Here is a 6128-nt window from a genome sequence, read left to right on the forward strand (position 1 = left end):
TGGCAATTTTAACTATTTCTGGGAGTGAGGTAGGAGCTGAAAATAGGTAATTGGTTCAAAGAATCCCCACGAAGCAGTTAGACCCTATTGTCTCATTTACATTTCGGGCAGCCAGGAGACTACCCTTTCCCATGCCTGGAGAAGATGGGAAGGATAGTCTCTGGGAAATTAAAAACATACAATCTCCAGTCTTAGGAACACAAAACACAGATGAAAAGGATGAGGCTCTTGAAGAAATTTCTGGGGGTTGGGTTAGAGAAGGAACAGAAGTTTCCATTGTATTTAGTGGTACATTTCTAAAAAATAGCAATGATGGGAATATGAAAAAATGGTAACATTTGATATATCTTAGTGTGGGTGTCAGTTACATTAATATCTGTACTTTTTGTGTTTAATCAAAAATTAAACAAAAATCTCTGTTGTGTCCTAAGGCAAACTGAATATAAAGAGATTATAGGAATCAAAGTGTTGTAACCTCTTCATGATATTACCTTAGTTATGGAAAGAACGGCTGAAACTAACTAGGCAAGTTGTTAAAAATGACATATGTACAATGAATATATAATAGTACTATTAATTTTAGGATAAATGGGTGCTAGATATATAAATCACACTTCATCTCAATGTTTTAAAAGATTTTATTGTTGTAGTAATAGTAAACTATGCAGGAGTAACCAAATATATTTCTTCTCTACACCAGAATGTATCTAGCAATAAGTTCTGTATATCCCAGGTTAATTTTATAACCTCGTCTAAAGAGTATGCTGAGGACAGACACATTCATGTTAGTATTTTTCTCTTATTGAAAGACTGTATATTTGAAAATTGCTAAGAAATTTGATTTTAAAAGTTCTTATCACAAGAAAAAAACTGGGACCATGTGTGATGATGAATGTCAACTAGATTTATTATGGTGATCATTTCACAATATATACATATATCAAATCATTAGGTTGTACCCCTTAAAAATTAATATCATGTTTTATGTCAATTATATTTCAATTAAAAAATACCAGAGGGGTGCCTGGGTGGCTCAGTGGGTTAAGCCTCTGTCTTCAGCTCAGGTCATGATCTCAGGGTCCTGAGATTGTGCCCCGCATCGGGCTCTCTGCTTAGCAGGAAGCCTGCTTCTCCCCCCCAACCCTGCCTGCCTCTCTGCCTACTTGTGATCTCTCTCTGTCAAATAAATAAATAAAAACTTAAAAAAAAATACCAGAAAGATAAACATGCTTGCAGTTCTTAAAAAGAGAAGAGATAGGCATGCAATGCATTAAATGGTAAGGTCACAGAATAAAAATTATGAGTTATAGTGACTCATTCTTTTTTGTTGTTGTGGGGTCATTCACAAATAAAAGAAAATGTAAGTTTCCCCTCCCTTTTTCCAGGAAGTATAGCCAAATTTTATTATATTTAGTGTTTCTTTGTCACAGGAAACTTTTTATACACATAGAAAGTTAAAAGTTGCAGGTATAAAATCTCTTAAGGTGATATTGATTTACATGTATTATTAAAACAAGCAAAACAGATAAACACGTCAAAAAATAGGCAGAATACATGAACAGACACGTCTCCAAAGAAGACATACAAATGGCTAACATACACATGAAAAAATGCTCATCATCATTAGCCGTCAGGGAGATTCAAATCAAAACCACATTGAGGGGCGCCTGGGTGGCTCAGTGGGTTAAAGCCTCTGCTTTCGGCTCAGGTCATGATCCCAGGGTCCTGGGATCGAGCCCCACATCGGGTTCTCTGCTTGGCAGATAGCCTGCTTCCCTCTCTCTCTCTGCCTGCCTCTCTGCCTACTTGTGATCTCTGTCTGTCAAATAAATAAATAAAATCTTAAAAACAAAAACAAAAACAAAAACAAAAAAAACAAAACCACATTGAGATACCACCTTACACCAGTTAGAATGGCCAAAATCAACAAGACAGTAAACAACAAGTGTTGGAGAGGATGTGGAGAAAGGGGAACCCTCTTACACTGTTGGTGGGAAGGCAAGTTGGTACAGCCACTTTGGAAAACAGTGTGGAGATTCCTTAAGAAATTAAAAATAGAGCTACCGTATGACTCTGCAATTGCACTACTGGGTATTTACCCCAAAGATACAGATGTAGTGAAAAGAAGGGCCATCTGTACCCTAATGTTCATAGCAACAATGGCCACAGTCGCCAAACTGTGGAAAGAACCAAGAAGCCCTTTAACAGATGAATGGATAAAGAAGATATGGTCCATATATACAATGGAATATTACACCTCCATCAGAAAGGATGAATACCCAACTTTTTTGTCAACATGGATGGGACTGGAAGAGATTATGCTGAGTGAAATAAGTCAAGCAGAGAGAGTCGATTATCCTATGGTTTCACTTACTTGTGGAGCATAAGGAATAACATGAATGACATGGAGAGATGGAGAGAAGTGAGTTGGGGGAAATCGGAGGGGGAGACAAACCATGAGAGACTGTGGTCTCTGAGAGACAAGCTAAGTAAGGGTTTTGGAAGGGGGGTGGTGGGTGGCGGGAGCCTGCTGGTAGGTATTGTGGAGGGCACGTATTGCAATGGAGCACTGGGTGTGGTGATAAACAATGAATTTTGGAACACTGAAAAAAATAAAATAAACAAAACAAAACAAAACAAAAAACCAAGCCTGTTGGATTATCTGCAGGGAAATGGGGATTGGTTCTTCTAGGAGAAGATTCTGACTTAGAATCTTAGGATCTAAGAAGGTTCCAGACATAGAGAGAGTTGGGTTCTCAGAACCTAGGAGGACAGAGTGGTGGTGGGTTCTGCAGTTGGTGGTCATCCTCATGCAGGTTGGGACAAACACCTGTTCACAGCAGGGACTGAGTGAAGACAGCTGGGCTCCGAGCACTAAACATCATGGCCTTGCGGACTGCAGTGAAAGAGATAGAGGTTTCTTTCTAATGGGGGCTAGAATAATAACTCTCACGACGTATCCCAGTGGTGAGCATATTGGTCTACTGACCAGAAGGAGGGCCTCTCCTACATGTCGCTGGACTGCCTGGTTGTTAGATCCTGCTATAACACCAGAGAAGTGATGAAAGTCATAAGGAAAAAGTACAAAAAGGTAGCTTATGGTCCTGAGAGAGGCTTTCAAGTTAGATAGGATTTTATTCAAAAAGGTACAGAAATAGATTTCTTCTTGTATATCATGAGAAGTGGAGCAAACCATGCTTGTTTTAAACATATCGTAAAAATCTGAGAACCAAACCCTTCTTTTGCTTAGGAAAGACTCCTGGCAAAGGCTCTTGAGTTATTATAACAAGGTTTAATTAATATTATGGATGAGATTAGTTCATACACAGTAATACAGTTTCTCAGGCACTTTTATTATTTACCCCCAGAGCCCATTTCTATTGGTACCAAGGTTGGGCAGTGGGATCAGTGACCCCTTTAGCGGGTCTCAGTTCAGCTTTCCAAGGATTACCTTCTTTTGTTATAAAAATTCCTGCTCTTTTGAAGTGCTTGATTTGAAGTGCATCTTGCACCCACTTTTTTTTTTTTTTTTTTAAATTCAGACTTTGGATCTAGTTGGGCTCTTGATTCTTTGCACTCCAAGTGCTTCCATCACTCCGGGTGTTGTCAGCATCTATTTGTTTATTTATTCCACAAGTGGCGTATTGGTTCTTTGACCTGCTTATCTTTCATGATCTTCAGCTCTGTTCTTCTACTTACAGGTGGCATAAATGGACCTGTTCCATCTCTTAAATCATGTATTAGTTATCTACTCTTTCATGACAAATTGTTGAAAAAAACTAGTGTCCTAAAACAACACCTATTTATTGTTTCACACAGTTTCTGTGCATCAGGAACCAGTAGGGTCTCAGCTGGGTGATTCTGGATCAGAGTATCAAGAGATTGCAATTAAGATGTTGCTCATAGCTACTCTTGTCTGAAAGTGTGACTGGACTTGATGATCTACTTCCAGGGTGGCTCACTCATGTGTCTAGAAAGTTAATGCTGTTGTTGGCAGGAGCCCTGTGGACTTCTCCATATCATAGCTTGAGTTTCCTTATGTCATGACAGCTAGATTCCTCTAGAGTTAATGATTCGACAAAGAGCAAGATGTAAGCTACAATGTCTTTTATGACCTAGCCTTGGAGATCACATTCCATCTTTTCTGCAATATTCCTTGGTTATGCAAGTCAGCATTATCCAACATAGAAAGAACTTCACAGGGGCATACCAGTTGATGAGATCATTGGGGGGTCATCTTGGAGGTTCTCTAACATACCTTTCTTCCATTAGCTATACTTGGACAGGCTACAATTTCAAAACTGTAAACTTCAATCCTCCAGACCTCTCCCTCAGTGACTATACTGGCTTTTCTTCTTTACTGAGACTTCCAGGCTAAAAATCACTCTACTTTCATGTTATCTATACGTCTGTCTTACAGTTTCAGGTTAATTAAGGACAAAGTGTATTTTAGTACACTGGTTTACCAGTTTCCTTTTAAAAGATGCAGACCCTTGTTCAGACAAACAATAGGTGAAGATAATCAAAACGTCTTTGATGGAAGGGGTGTAAAAAGGAATGTGCAGACTTGCTCATGCACCCTTCTTTAAAATTTTCTCTCCTGGAGGCCCCAGAAGTTCTGAAAAATTCTCCAACTCTCAAGGAGCTGCCTACTTACCCCACTTCTGAACATTTTACTTTCCCCTCATTCCTGGCACTCTCTACCAGCAAACAGAGATCATGCGGCAACAAATAAAATAGTAACTGAGAAATCTGATCAAGAAACAAACTAAAAACTGAGGAAGAAAATGTTCAGTTTAATGCAAATTTATCCTATTGAGCCACTTGTTGGCCTACCTGGTGATCTTAGGAGCAAGTGTGCTTCAAACCACGGTGTCTTCCTACTTCTTTCTCTTACTTTGTATCTGACTTGGATACATGTCACAGAATCAGGTATGCCCCCAAAGACTTGTTTGATTAAACATTATTTTCACCTCTGTCAAATAGCAAACTTCAGATTTGTCCCTCATGAGTTTTATTTTATAAGCTGTGGTTAAATCTGCTGAACATGTGTAGCCCAAGCCTGTGGGTGGTCTTTTGATCATATGCTTCTGCTACTTGAGATATTTGCCAATTTGTGTATGTGCACAAAAATGAATAGAGAAAAATAAATTTTATCATAACAGTAATAAAAGTAGAGTTGAAGTATAGGAATAGATTCCATAATCCATGTTTCTGTATGGATATTTGGGCACAGTTAGATATGACCCTTAATCTGAAATAATTTCATTTTCAACTTGGTTTATAGGGTCTAAGTATAAAAGTTTTATACTTCTGGGCTTGAAAGCCAGTATCATAAATTCCAAAGCAGCTTTTGTTGAACTTAAGTAATATAACTTTAACATTTCTTTATAAAGACAGAATAACATGGATATCAAAATGAACTAAGAAGGAAATACAAGTTGATGTTTTGAATAGCAATATAAAATCTGGAAACTTATTAGTAAATAGAAGTCAATAGTATATTAAAGAAGAATATAGAATGACCAACTAGGTTTTATATTAACATCCAAAGATCTAACACTTAATTCTCATATAATTAAGTCAAAAGACAAAAGCTATATGGCCATTTCCATAGATTGCTAATGGGTCTTTGGACAAAATTTAACAAGCACTCTCAATTAAAAAAACAAACAAACAAAACTTTATGGGATGGAAAAAGAATGGGAAGAATTTATTTTGTAACAAAATTCTTAAAAATAATCTACAAATGTCATATAATTTCAATTAAAACAGCATTTTTTTTTTTTTTGGAAATAGAAAAACAGATACAGAGATTATCTAGAGGAATTAGCATGGTGAAATATCCAGGACGATTGTGAGAAAAGAAACAGTATTAGAGGAGGAGCCTTTCGAGACTGCTGGAGTACTAACAGATTCCTTATGGATGAACAATAAGGTATGGGACAAGGGTTTAAATGGAATGATATATCTTATTCCTGTATATGAAGAACATTACATTCAGATACGAGTGCATATTAAATAACTACATGTCAATTTCTTGGCTTTGTTCAATTCCATAGATCTGCTCCTCGTTACAGTTTAAGAAACTGGATTGCTATTTTTCTTCATTCAGAAAAATAACTGTT

The sequence above is a fragment of the Martes martes genome, assembly GCF_963455335.1.
Source record: "Martes martes genome assembly, chromosome: 2".
NCBI lineage: Eukaryota > Metazoa > Chordata > Mammalia > Carnivora > Mustelidae > Martes > Martes martes.